A 14,940-nucleotide genomic window follows, 5' to 3' on the forward strand; every position below is an offset into this window, starting at 1 on the left:
TGATTCCCAGGAAGAGCACTTCTGAACTCACCCTGTTACTAGGACTACAGCTACAGTCCCCCACCTGTGCAGCTCTTCTCTGTGTATTTTCAAAGCAAAACTATAACACCTGGAATACTATGAGTGTTCACTCCAGCACTCACCTTGCCAGCAATCTCTGAATTCCTTCAGCCACAACTCTTGAAACATTCCCTTGAAACACTTCAGGGCTGAGATTTGTTCTCTCTGTGTCTCTTGTCAGGCCTCTGTGAGTTGCTGTGCACCCACCTCCTCAACAAGTATCAGGGATACACGTGGTAAGGCACCGAGTCGCAGATGATCAGGTGCAGTAGTTTCCTTAGTGCTCTATTTTTCACTGTTAGAAGGGCAAGTTATGTTACAAATACCAATAAAATGTAACTGCCCCCACTTTAAGGCATTGCTCAAGAGAATGGTAAGCACGTGCTGAACAAAAGAAAAGCTACCAAAAAAAAAAAGTAGGAAAAGTGAATTAAATATTGAACTTGTGCTTGATTCATTTTTGCTTTATTTGCATTCAAGAGAGTTAAACATCAATGAAGCTGCTTATTTGTCTCACAGACTGAACCATTTATTTAACAGTGAATGGACTAGCTAGTTTGAGAAGCTCAAGATCTTTTCATGTGATTCTGCTCAAGAACCCTGAACAACATGGGTTTCTTCTGAAAAAAGACAAGATGTCTTCTATAGTCATGGCAGTTCAAGTCTAGCCTTATATTTTGTGATGGAAGGATTTTTTGCAGTGCTTTTCTGACATGTATCTAGTTTGAAATTAATGTATCATATCCTTTGGTTTTGGCTAGTTTCCTATGTAAAGTAAAACAACCATTATTGTCATTGTAACTGGTCTGCATTTACAACTAGTCCCAGAGCTGGAACATTATTTTCTGACATCTAATGATTCATTCAGAGAGTTTTCAAACTAAGAGAATTTCTTATTTTAGAGAATTTCTTCACTTAATGGAAATATTTGAATAGAAACAAATGCACATTTCCTGATCTATGTTTTTAAAAAGAGAAATGATTTGTATAGTTAGGGTAATCTGTCTGGAGAAAGATGGGATTTGTGAATTGGAAAGGTCATTGAATACTGTCCAAAAGAAGGGTGCCTGTAATCTACTATTAACAAAAAGGCAATAATGAGTTAATTGTTCACTTTGCTTTCTCTTTATTGTTTTGACTTCTAGAGCTTAGTGTCCTTATGATTTGATCTGAATCAAATTCCCTTTGGCTGCTTCCAGTATATCTGTATTTTTAGGAGTATAATTAAATGCAATATTGACCTTAGTGTGATTGCAAACACAGCAGACATTATGAGAATCCCACCATTAAAACTTATCATGAAATATCTTATAAAATATATTTTAAATGTTATAACATGTTCCCTCATAGTCTAGTTAAACTCTTCAGTTTTATGACAGATTTAGAGTAATTGCAGTTATTAAGTAGGAGCACTGCTACATTATCCAGGAGAGAACCTTGACAGTTGTTGTAGATAAATGTCAAACTGAAGAAGCAGATGTTTTGCTCTTTGTTGATTATAATTAAGATTTTTACAAATACAAAAACTTTTATAGGTCTTCTTATAAGCAGAAGACGTGTCAGGTCATTATTATTTGTCCATTACTAGTTTGAGAATCATTGTCTAGATAGCTGCCTTTATAATTCTCGGCAATCCATTGCAGGTGGGGTTTTGTCTCTAGGTGCCAAAGCAGCAGTCTTTCCCAAAGACTTTGCAACCCCCAGAGACTGGTACCAGTGCTGTCAGCTACTAATGCTGTACTGTGGCTTAAACTTCAGCTTGTTACACACTTGAAGAAAATGCTTATATCAGCAGCTGAAATATTTTCTTTTGCTCTTCATTTCTTGCAAGGAAGTCTTTATTTCTGAATGGCAATCTCGCTGCAAGCAGTGGAAGCAGTTTTCTTTGTGTAGTTCTCCATAACATTCCATGGGACCAAGGTTCTCAGCACCTGGGACTGGGACATACCATCAATTTGCAACTACAGTAAATTATGTTCTTTTATCTAAATAATTACTTTTCCAGCCAATGTGTAGCAGCTAACTCTCACCTTTAAATCTGACAGAGCTTTTAGTCTAGTCTCTGAAGAGTGCTGGGCCAGCCTCTAGAGCCCTTTTGCAACGACCAACTACTGTGGCAATTTTTAGTCCTTGAAATATTAGAAAAGATCAGAAAATTAAAAAAAGCCAGACATGTAATAGAGTTAAACTAACAAGCAGTAAAATGTGTAACAATAAAACATTTCATAAGCACATTAGCAGCAAGTGAAAAGTGGGAAGGAAACAATGGGCCCACTATTCAAGAGGACAAGAAAGACAGTTGCAAAGAGGCAAAAATATTTTATGCTGTTTTGCTTCAGTTGGATAACATGATCTGCATTTACACTCAAAGGGTAAGAATTCAAGCCAAAACAAAGAAAAACAAGTAAGAGAGTACCTAGATAAGCTGGTTGCTTTGGGCCTGATGAAATCACAGAGGGCTGCTTGAAACCATTTTATACAATACAGATGAGGTTACAGAAAACTAAAAAGGAGCAAGGTGCTGAAATTTCACTTATCGAGTTTTAGACATGTACAGAGTGGATATTTATGTCTGAATGTTAATGGAAAGAAATTGGCATTTTGATGGTGAGGTTCTTTTGGCCCTGTTATTTTATGGTCTAAGGATTTTATGAATAGTGCCCTAAAGCCCACTGACTTTTGACTAAAACTACTCTGATTCGGATGCATGATTTCTTTAAAAGCTGTCCTTTAACAGTAGTTATCAATTGCTTGCTGTTAAACTGAAAGGATGTGTGAGGAGGATGTCACCAAAGATCTGTCCCATGTCTGGTAGATCGTTTCTTGCCTGCATTAGTATCGGGGATGTTGTAGACCAGGGAGCTGGTTACCACTTTGTCAAGGTGACTGTAACAGAAATAGCTCTATACATATCAAACTGAGCATATCAAAAGGATCCCTACAAACTAGTGAGCAAGCCTGGGAAAACACTGATGAAAGTCACTGAAGACCAGTGCAAAATACTTTACCAGGTTCAAGTAGTCTACTACACAAATATGACATAGCGACCACCACCAACCTGCAGTTCTGGAAATCACAAAGCAAAGTAGACCAAAACCCCAGCAGGTATCACTTAATGAACAAAGAGGACTGCATGATCTAAAACAAGCAAAATGAGGCTTCTGATAGATTTAGCACTGATGTAACTTCACAGTTTCCCAGGGTGAGATAGAAAACAGAAAATGTTTCCCTGTGTGGGTGTGAGGAGTAATCGGTATGAGACAGGTTTGGCAGAGCAATTTGGGCACCTCCATCCTGCAACATTCACCAGCCAGGATGAAAAAACCGTCATAAATCCTTTGGAAATATGGCAGCTAGTGTATACGTAACTCCTACTCATCCTGTCCCATGGCTCATAGGTACATGGCCCAGAAGACAAATAAAGCTTCATGAAGCACTGTGCTGACCTATTGCATTCTCTGGAGGACTACCCGTAGTCTGGCCTTGATTTTAGGGGTTTATATGGAGTGGGGTGGTTTTTACTGTTTCTTTGTCTTTAGACCCTGTATGCAACACTGGTGGTGTATAAAAAAGCAGGGCCTGGTTCCTGTCTTCTGTTCTGGAGGAAGGGAGGGAAACTTTCCCCTTTCCCCTTTTATGGGATGATTTCATCCACCAAAATTCCACTGAGCAATTGCATCAAAATATAAATTATATTCTAGTTCATTTTACTACTCTGTGATCATCTCTTTATATTCTAGGGCTGAACATTTGGTCTTAGAGTAACCATAAGTCTTAAAATTAGAATAATCTCTTTTGAACGACTTAATTTTTTTACCAACTTTTTAATTCCCAAGTCCGAAATTAAGCTTCTTAATAATCAAAATTTTGCTCAGAAGGTACAGCTATCTTTGCATGGTAATGGCTGGGTCCTGCTGTAATGGAGGCAATGGCAAGCTCCTGTTCACTTTAATAGGAGTAATATTAACCCTGGATTAAAGAAGCCCACCTGAAGCAGGATTTGAAGGGAAAAGTAATTATAATTTTGAGACCAGTCAGAAAACCAGAGACACTTTGTGACACAGGGACTCTTCTTTAGATATGGAAAAAATATGCCAAACTTCATTTTAGGAACTGTTGTTCATGTTAATCTGCTTTTTTTTTTTTTTTTCCCTATTAAATGTTTTAAGACAAAAAGAGTGTCAGGCATCAGGAAAAGGAACGATAGACTAGTAAATGTTATAAAGAACTGGAGTTCACTATTTTATTTTTCTCTGCTTTTTATTCAGCTAATTTAATTATTCAGATTGTGTTTACAGTTTCTTGACACTAGCAGTTTTCATTTTTACTTTCCTCAGGACCACTGGTAAAGTGACACTAGGACATAAATGTCTGGCTGTGAGGTTAGCATTCTTTTATTCCCTGCTGCAAGGGCTGAGGTGCGACCACTCCATTTCTGAAATAAGGAGATGTTTAATTCAGAATATCCTTCCATCTAAAATTAGTAAAATTTCACATTGAAAGAAACTCATTATTGCTATCATTTTGATGGTTGTAAACTATATAGTGGTAAATCTTTGGTTTACTAGCACAGATTAACAGGACACTTCATCAGTTACTTTGTGGCTGAATAGGGCTCTCTAAATCAGAATTTCAAAGGCTATTTGGAAGGAAACTACTTTACCCAAAGGTCTGTTCAGTGTGTCCCTAAAATATACTTTTCAGTTGCTGTATATGTTAGATCTTTAGTTTAACACAGCTGAAAATCTGGCCCCTTCAATTTTTCTTTTATTGTGTTACTGTTCCAATTTCTTGGTAGATGTCAGTAATCACTTTGATATTTTTAAAAGATTTTCAGTGTTGTCTATATTAAGATTTCCTGAGGAATGAAGATTGACTAGAATGAGGCAGGCATGTGATGGACAAGATCGTCTTATCTGCGATGAGGATTACACCAATGTGTATTTTAATATCATTATTCATAACTGGCCAGAAGTGAAAATTCTCCTGTGGTGAAGATAAAATCTTTCAGCTATTTTAAAAATGTGACTCAGACTGCAAGTCTTTTATGTGATTTAGCCAAACATAGCTACGTTGCTACATAGCTGGGAATCCAATGTGTATGGGACACATCCCTTGCCATGGAAATTGCTGATCCCATGGTCGACAGCTGTAATGTGCAGAGCACATTAGCTAGTAAAATAGCAGCAGAAGTTAGTGGTAGTTTCATTTAAATGAAACTAAATGAGTGCCCAAATGAGTAAACATAAAACATTGTATTAAACAATAGCTGATAACTCAGCTTAACTAAGAGAACCTATGCCTCTGTGCAATGCAAACCTGCCCTGGCTACATGGTTTGGAGATTTGCCATGAGATTATTAAGCGGGATAAGAAGTGTGAAGAGTCCTATGAGTGAGAAGATACTCTGTGCATGCATTCCAGTAACCTTCAGCTCAACATGGTGCTAAATCAAATAAACAAGTTTATGGAATGATGCATCAAAATGGCAAAGTCCCCCACATCAACTCTGTTGGGGAGGGAGGTGCTACAAGCAGGGACAACTCCGGGAGGATCTGTGAACAAGGTGATAAATCCCAACTCAGAAAAGAGATATAAATGAGCAGCAGAATGTGGGAGTTCAGGGAAACAGCACAGCGCCCACACCATGAGCATTTCAAGGCACTTTGCCATCCAACACAGCTCGGTGTTTTGGAAGCGGGTTGTGATCTGTGCAAGCAGCCCTCTGTGGGGATGGGAAGGATGACTCACAAGTCAGGCTGCTGACTGGGCTGCCTTACTGAAGACTGGGATTCAGATGAACAAGTCATTGTGTCTGCCAGTAAGACATGGATGATCTCCCTAGTAAAAGCTGGTTTTACTGGCCTGTCGTTCAGCTTGAAAATGAGATCCATATCAAGAATATAAGATGTTTTAAGGAACAGGAAAAGACTATCTGACATCAAAGGCATAATGTTTTTTAGTCTATCAGTGCTTTTTCACTGTGCTTTGTAATCCTTTGCTCCTCTATGAAAATCACAGAATCATAGGATCAGAAGATCACAGAATCACAGAATCTGAGAAAAAGCTGAGTTGGAAGGGACTCACAAGGATCATCAAATCCAACTCCAGTCCCGGCAAAGCACCATCCTCCAGAGTCCTGTGCCTGAGAGCACTGTCCAAATGCTTCTTGAGCTCTGTCAGGCTTGGTGCTGGGACCACTTCCCTGGGGAGCCTGTTCCAGTGCCCCACCACCCTGTGGATGAAGAACCATTTTCTAATATCCAACCTAAACCTCCTTGACACAGCTTCAGGCCATTCCCTCAGGTCCTGTCACTGCTCACCACAGAGAAGGGATCAGTGCCTGCCCCCCCTCTTACCCTCATGAAGTTATGACTGCAGTGAGTTAGCTCTTCAGTCTCCTCCAGGTTGGACAGAACAAGTGGACTCTGCTTCTCCTCACATGGTTTCCCCTATAGAGCTTCAACATCTTCATTGTGCTCTTTAAGATGCTCTCTAACAGCTTTATATCCTTGTACTGTGACACCCAAAACTGTCCCTGCCCAGAGCAGAGCAGGACAATCCCCTCCCTGGTCCAGCTGGTGATGCTGGGCCTGATGCTCCCAGGGACAGGGCTGTCCCTCCTGGCTGCCAGGGCACTACTGACTCATATTGAAGAGAAAAAGGAGAAAAGAGGGGAAAAAAGATCCATAGAACTTTCTGACAACTAATTTCTAATTTCTGTGCTTTGCTGCAGTTGCCTTTCCTGCTTATTCTACATGTTTATTAAGCTTTATACAAAATAGTTGTGCCTGACTTCCTAGTTTCCTCTTTATTTGAAGTAATTTGTCATTTTTGCTTAGTGCCTAATCAGTTTTGAAACCATACATCAATTCTACTCATACTTATATATGAGTTATATGGATAAAATATGTATACAAACATATATATAAAAACATAAATATAATTATATTTCCAGTTGACCAGGCATTTGGCGTAAAAGTGGCAATAAATTTAACAATTTTAGCTTTTCATTGTCAAGTAAGTTAGTGAAACCAACTACTGCTTTCTCTGTTTTGTGAATTATGTTTGAAAGTCATTACCATTATTAACAGAATACACGGTAAAAATATTTGATGCAAGCTTGGTGTGCAAAGAATATACAGATGACAATTCAAGAAAAAGAAAACCAAAAATGAATCTGAGAGATTCATGCAGAAAAGCTAGATTTCGAAATAGCAGCTTTCAAGGCAAGGTTATGGTTTTGAAATTGCAAGAGTAAAATAATAAAAGGAACTGCTTTTAGTATCTTACTGAGAAAATGCCTAAACTATTACTATGCAGAAAATTATACTTACAATTTGTGTAAGTGAAAACAAAGCAACAAATACGTGTTTTGCTCACAGATATTTTTTAAGTTTTATTCTCTTCTTGTTACTTCTTCTCTTGGAAGAAAAAACTAAAAAGGCAAAAAAAATCTCATTTCCTTTAAAGATGGAAATCAAAATTTTCCATACATTTAAAGACATAATTTCTATCATTAAATAAGTTACTATATTAGTGTTAGCCAAGGGAGTTTCCCTCCTAACATATTTCTTGTTGAGCTGAACCTAGCAGAATACCAATTTAGAGGCTCTGGTGAGAGCACTTGCAGCCCTGCCTGCAGGCATAGTGTAGGGTTCTCTCTCTGTAAATCACTCCAGTTTGACAAGTCACGGATTTGTGAAACCAAAGACGGTCATTGGTAAACCAGGCACAGGCACAAATGGCTCTAAGAGAGACTTTCTGGACATTAACCATTCTGCTGATGAAGAAGATTTATTTTCAGTGTTTATAAGTTTGCCCCAGTCTACTCATATGTGTATCTAGGAAGAGTTTGAAAATGACCTGCACCAAAATCATTTGGATAGTTTTATATTCAGCTTGTACCAGCTGATGAGGTGAAGGCATTGGAATGCTATACCTAGTGATTTATGAGGAGAGTGAGTCTGTAATCTTTCCTCTAAGTTAAAGCCACCTAGCAACTATGATGTGGGACAGTCAGGAACATTTACCCACAGATAGCATTTCAGCCCTACAAAACCCAAGAAGATCATTAGTATCCATCATCTTTTTGAAGCAGAAATGTTGTATTTATGTAGTAGATTCTTTGTCTTTTGATGTTTTAACTGCCCCTTCCCATCAATACATCAAATATTTTTTTGTTTAGCTGGGCTTCTCTTGTGGGTGTGTTGTATAATATAAGGAGATTTGAATTGTCCTCTGGAAGTGTCTTTCCACTGACTGCACAGAGAGCCTAGCATAATTATACTGTTAAGAGTTAACTGTTAACTTTAGGCTTAAAGTCAGGCAAGCTGAATCTAACATATTGAGGCTCTTTGTGAAAGCTAAATCCACAATGACCATGCCAACATGACTGAGCCGAAATGAGCCAGGATTTGGGTCCCTGGCGCACAGTCATCGGTACAGTTTACCTTTCAGCTTCATCCCTGACGTAGTTTTGGCCATGGCCAGCTAGCAGTCCCAGCCAGTGCCTGGGCACAGTTCAGGAGTTAGCACAATCCAAGGACTGCTTTCAATGGCTATTTGGATGCAGTCTCCCTGTTTTGGGTGAAGAGTGTGGTGGAGAACAGACAAGACAATTCAACTGTATGGATGTGAGTGATGACATGGCAGCTGGCCTTGGGGCTGCACAACAGTTACTGGTGCATTGTTTTTGCTAAGGTAAATACAGCCAAAAGGACTTAACTGTTGCACCCCTTAATTATATGTGCTCTATCTCCAAGTGGAAAACAGCAAGACCCTCTCTTCAAAGCAAAGGGAGTGTTAGCAAAGAGAATGATCAAAGAACTCCTAGAGCTATACAGCAGGACACGCTAAGGAGCAGAAAATCTTGGGCCAGATCCCTAAAAGCAATTAGATATGTGTTTTCACTTGGGATTTTCAGCTGTGATCCCTCTTGTTGAGATAGGTCCCTTAGGATAGAGCTTTTCCTACAAAGGGTCATGTTGAATACTTTCAAGGAACTCAAAGTAACAGATGAGCCAGGAAGAAGACTGAGAATTCAGATTAGTATCCCAGTCCTTAATTAATATTCATTTATACAGAATGTAGAAGTTTTGACTGAACTAGACTTAGAACAGGTTTGGTTCTGTAACTTGTCTAAATGAAAAATCACCAGGTATACAGTAAATTCAAATTTCAGTCCCTTGTCAAATGCACCGTTGTAAGGGGTCAGGAGAACCAAACCCCTGGAAAAAAAATCTTTAATTTCCTCAAGCTTTTTTTTTTTTTTTTTTTTTTTCCTGAGAAAATAATCTATTTTACCTAAATCAGATACTGAGACATGTCTGAGCCTAAATGTAAGCTGACCAGTGCAGTGGAGTGTGCTGAGATCCTGCTCTGTGACTCATCCAGACTGAAGTTTGGGTAGAAAGGCTGCCATGATGAGTTTCATCCATGATGAGTTTTCTCTTCGAGTACTGGGGAAGGAAGGTGGTAACTTACGTGCTTGTCTAGAATTTTGGCCAACAGAGCAGTAGAAATCACTTCAGACTCATTCCGAGTTGAAGAACTAGAGTGAATTATGCTAAGAGACAGTCTTTTATGTTGGATTTAAGTCTGATTTCATAAATCATAATATTATATTTCTTCACTTGCCATTTGAGATAGGTGCCTTTTATAGAAGAGAGCATTTTAGGCCTATTATTTTGTCCATACAAGACATCTGTAAGATGATAGCACTTATTTATAATGTGAGTACTTTATCCGGCACAGAGCTAGCTCATGCTGGTACCTTTCTCCTTAGCATTCTGAGTATTTCCAGCTGGTGACACCAAATAGCCTCCATTTCCTCATGTGGAACACTCACCAGTTGTTTTACCCCCTCCTCCTTTCCTTTTTATTTTTGCTGCTGGAAGGATGTGGGTGATGATTTATGGAGCATGTCCAATTGGCTCTATTTGTCTGTGCTGGCCTGCTTCATGCACACTGAGGTCAGTGCTGTATTTGTAGGTAACAATCCAAGGAAAACACCTCACAGCAGGCAAAAATGCTAACTAAGTAAAACAAGCTCTGGAATGTGATCATCTGTTTAGCAAAGTTTTCAGCAGTCTTTTCCATTACACTAAGATTTTGGTCTAGCTCTACAAATTCAGAAATGAGAGTGGTACCGAAATATCCCAGGCAACCTCAAGCATATAGGAGATTTGATTTGCTAAAGAGTGTTTGAATGAGGGAACAGGGACAGCTCCTTTTAAATGATGGAGTTAGCAGTATGTACATTTTAGTCCTAAATGTCAAAGAAAAAAAAAAGATGTAGGCATGAAATTAAAAGCTATGAGGTTTGTTCAGGTTTCACAAGGCAAAACTAGAATTACAGAACGAAAATGATCTCCTGTTGCCCAATTGTTAAATGCATAGTGGGCCCTTCTGCCTACCTCTGATATGATCCCCAGTGAGAAATTCTGCCGATATTAAAGGGGAGTTTTGATCTCATTACAGAGCTGGGAGCTGACACCTGTCTCAGGTTTTCTGCAGCTGTAAGGCCAGAAGTATCTTTCATCATGATCGAGTAGAGTGAGTGCAAGAATTCCCACTTCTGCAAGAGGGCAGAATGTATTGGCAGGGCCTCCATGGCGAGCATGGGGAGAGGAGCAGAAGAGGCTGCAGCGGGCGAGGAACTGAAGTCACCCTCACAACTTCTTGGTGGAGCAGGCTGGCCACAGGGAGAGCTGCAGGTTGTGTTTTCTGGTGAGTGGTTTCCTTGAGTGGGCATAGAAAAGGGCTTGTGGGAAGATAATTATGTGGAAGCATGTGAGAGTTTCATGGCATCTGATCCGCTGCCGAATTCCCGCAGCATGGAATAACCGGGCCTCGTGGCTGAAAGCCGCACAAAAATGACAGGTAAACTGCAACACACACATACCCCTCCGGATATCAGGTGGCATATGCTGTGCTCTTTACAAATTGCCTCCCCCAGCCCCTCTTTGAGGTGGGGAGTCACACTGTGCCCATCTGGCAGCGCCGGCGGCTGCACCTGGCAGCCCTCGCTCTGCGCCCGCCTTCGCCCTAATTAGCTTGTATCTGATTTCAGCTCGTATGGAAGGGCAGGGGGATAGCAAATTACTTGCAAGTGGTTTTTAGACTCTGTGAAACCTTCTTTTTCTTGCCCAGCACTGCTACCCAGCTGAAGATCTATCCCTGCAAAAGCAGTATTTTTTTTTCTTTCTTTCTTTCGTAAATAACTACAGCTGTGTATATGCCTCTGTCATCGCTATCCCCAGCTCTGATTTTATACTTGCTTCCAACCCTCTCTTTCCTCATCAAACTTGCTTATGAGACAGGAATGGCAAACGCTTTTTTTTTTTTTTTTTCAATTTTATAAAAGCTCCACTGTTTTTCATGAAGTACAAAAGTTTTGACAGATGAATCTATATCACAGAGACCTTGTCCAATAGTTTCTAATTCAGCAGCCCTGGGTTGCAATAGTCTAATTCTTAAAACCCTTACACAAGGCAAACTTTCCTAATGTGAAGACAAAATCACTTCTGATAATTCAGAGGAATTTGATCTGGTTTGTAATATCATGCTTGAGTTTTAGAAATATTTGGGGGAAACTAATCTATCAGGTCCATCTCTGCTGCTATGTCAACAATACTTGGGTCCCAGCTATTACAGAGGTAAACTGGCATAAGCCAGAGGAATGGGCTGTGCTTTAAAGGATACTGTGGACCTATTTGAGAAGAGGTGGAAAAGCAGGAAATCAATTGCTACTGTCAGAGTCCATACATTTCTCTGCATTAGCAAAAGATTTAACAGCAAGGAGTCTTACTGCCCCTGAGTGTATCTGTGTCCCAAAATCAGGGGGCTACATCCTGCTTTCAGGCTTTTCACATCCTTGTTTCCGAGGTAGGTGGCAGGCATCTGCTAATGAACACGTGGCTGTATAGAAGTGTTTCTATAATCAAATCAATTCTTTTTAAACTTCATTATTTTTGACCATAGAACTGTAGGTGCTATTGTGCTCCACGAGCCAAGTCTGTTGCCAGTAGATAAGAAAGAGATGGATCAAATTTGCATTTCTACATGTGCAAATGAGAAGTCCCCAGCTTCCCCTCCCCCTCTCTTTCTAATGCTTGTCCTTGCTTTTTTAAATCTTTTTTTTGTCTGAAATACTTGCCAGGTGGTTAAAAAGCTTGCTTTTCTCTGTAAACACCATGTAATACAACACAATGCACTGCTTTATTTTCAATGATATATTGGTTTCTATGTTTTTATAAAAACAGTTAAGAGGCTAGGAAAAGCTTTGCCCCAGATTTATTGCATATATTATACTTTTTCTACTTCAGTGGTCTTCTATCTCTGTGCTGAGCAGGACAAGTGACAATATGACAAAACCCCTCCTTCTTTTGCACACATGCACGTACATATGAAACCGAAAACCTGCTTTTCATTAGCATAGCCAGCACAATGGAGGCAAGAGTGGAAGCAAGGAGAGAATTTGAGATTTATGGCGTCAGACATCTCATGTGAATGAATGTTCATGCCTTAATGTAACTAGCCGCAGATAGAAGATAAGCCCAACACTGAAAAGAAAAGGTGCTGTTCCATATTGTGAATATATGCACTTACACTGAATTCTTTCTCAGAGTAGCTTCTTATTTCAATCTAATTTACTACTTATGGCCTGAATCCCAAAGCACATTGACTCATTCACACTGCATGCAGATGTGTACACACTAAGAACACATGTGGAAAGGTAAAACTTTTGTTATAGCTGAGGGCAGCTTTGTCAGCATAATGGCTGCAGAGTTAAGGGCTCCAGGCTGATGCATAACAAATACAGAGAGCCCTGGGCACAACTTAGTCTGTTTACAAAAACTGTGTATAATAATTTGTCTTCATACTAACAAAATGCATTTTAACCGTACTTTTCTTCTCCATCTTATTTTAATTTTAGGTATCAATAAATAACAGCACAAAATATTAAACAGGAAAATTTTTAGTATTAAAAAAAGGAATAGAATTATTTTTTTTTTCACATTCAGCTACAGAATAATTTAGAAAATATCTGATTTCCTGCTGAGAAATTGAACCAAGACACAGTTCAGTTATCTGAGTACAACATCAGGAGTCACTAATTCTTGAGTGTTTTTTTTTTTTTGTGGTGACTTTCCCTGGAACTGTGATGAGGTTGTTTCTCCTCTTTGTACATAAATGCTTTTTATAATACAGTAAATTGCAGCCACATGTTCTGAACATTCATGCATTATAGGTATTAAGGAATCAGATCCTGGCTGCATGCAAATGGATCCACGTGCATTGAAATTCAATGCTATTTAGTCAAGTTTCGGTGGCATATCCATCTTATTTAAGTTTTTCTCAATATTGTCAAAGCAAACTTGAAGGTATATATTGTTAAATACAAGTTTCAGATGAAGCTTACAGGTGAGCCAATGTCCATTCATGGTGAGACAAATTAATCACTCGGGTAAATACTATGGTTTTATTAGTTATACCAGAAGTTAATATAGTTTAATCATTTTCACATATTATGTGAATTGCAAAACCAAATGAGGCTACAGAAAAGGGGGAAAATTTCCTTATTTCCTCCCCAAAAGTCAGTGTTACTAAACTGAACTGTTGTGGGTTCAATAGCTACACTAAGAATTGTCTGTTGAGTGCTTTCAAAGTTTTGCTGTTACAGCACTCTCCCGATGAGGCTCCTTAACCTCCTGGCTTTCAGTCTTCAGCAGCCAGACCTCTCACAGGGCAGCATGGGGCAAGAACTGCTCTGTGTGGTGAACAAGTATGGATTTGGCATACTAATAGAGCTGTGTAATATTTTTAAAAAACAGAAAATTCAGCCAAAAATTGATTGTCCCCTATGAGTGTGAGTCAAGCTCCTGGCATGGCTCCAGCTGGCCAAAGTTCAGCCACTTCTGTGAGAGAAGTGAAGGAGGAGGTGAGAGCTTGGGTCATCTCCTTCCCTAGCTGTGGCTTGGGGCATCCTCTAAACCACTACATGCTACAGCAATAATGCCTCCCCCTAGAAAATTTCAGCTTCTTATAAAACACTGAAAAGGATCTTTGATACAAATTAAAAGTACCATGAGGATGCACTAACTGTAAGATGAAAGTCTGTCACTTCCACACGGGCTGCCTGGGTACCAGACCATGCACCCATGAGCTTGCACTGAGTGAAGGAGCATCAGAGAAGGAGACTGACAATGTTCTGCACAGCCCACACTAACCCAGGGAATAGAGCACAGCCTCACATTAGGACTTGGATTTTTTTTTCCCTTTAGGAGCCAATGGAGTAATTTAACATGAATCTTTTGTATCCTTAAATTAACACAAGGAAGCACTCACTGCTTTTTGCTCTTTAATTTGTGTTTAGTTTTATAATTTCAGATTATTATTTTGCTTTTCTGAAGCAAACTTGTTCCCTTCTGCTTTAGGTAGTCTGGAACATTTCTTTTAAATGAAATTTTAGGGGAAGGGGGAGTTAAGAAAACAACAATTGGTTTGATCTGATTTTTTTTTCTTTTTTTTTTTTTTCCATTCAACAGCCATAGTGAAAAATCAATTATTTACACTGCACAGAATGTTCATGACCCTGACACAGATCCAGGGCTGGAGCACAGAATATGGTGCAATCCTGCATTATTTTTTAATTTAGCAAGCACCTCCTGAATCTATGACATGAGTTTTGGTCTTCATAGAAAAATTAAACCAATTTCTCTCTTTTTCCTCAATTGATATTTGAATGAAAATCACATTATAAGTGTATTGTTACTGTTATTATAATATCTATGTATGAGGCTCATGTTAATGTGTCTTTCTTCACCTTGTCTGATCAGCTTCTCTAGAAGTAGCAAGGAACTAGCACTACAATCCT

The sequence above is a fragment of the Cyanistes caeruleus genome, chromosome 2 (assembly GCF_971803275.1).
Source record: "Cyanistes caeruleus chromosome 2, bCyaCae1.hap1.1, whole genome shotgun sequence".
Classification (NCBI taxonomy): Eukaryota; Metazoa; Chordata; class Aves; order Passeriformes; family Paridae; genus Cyanistes; species Cyanistes caeruleus.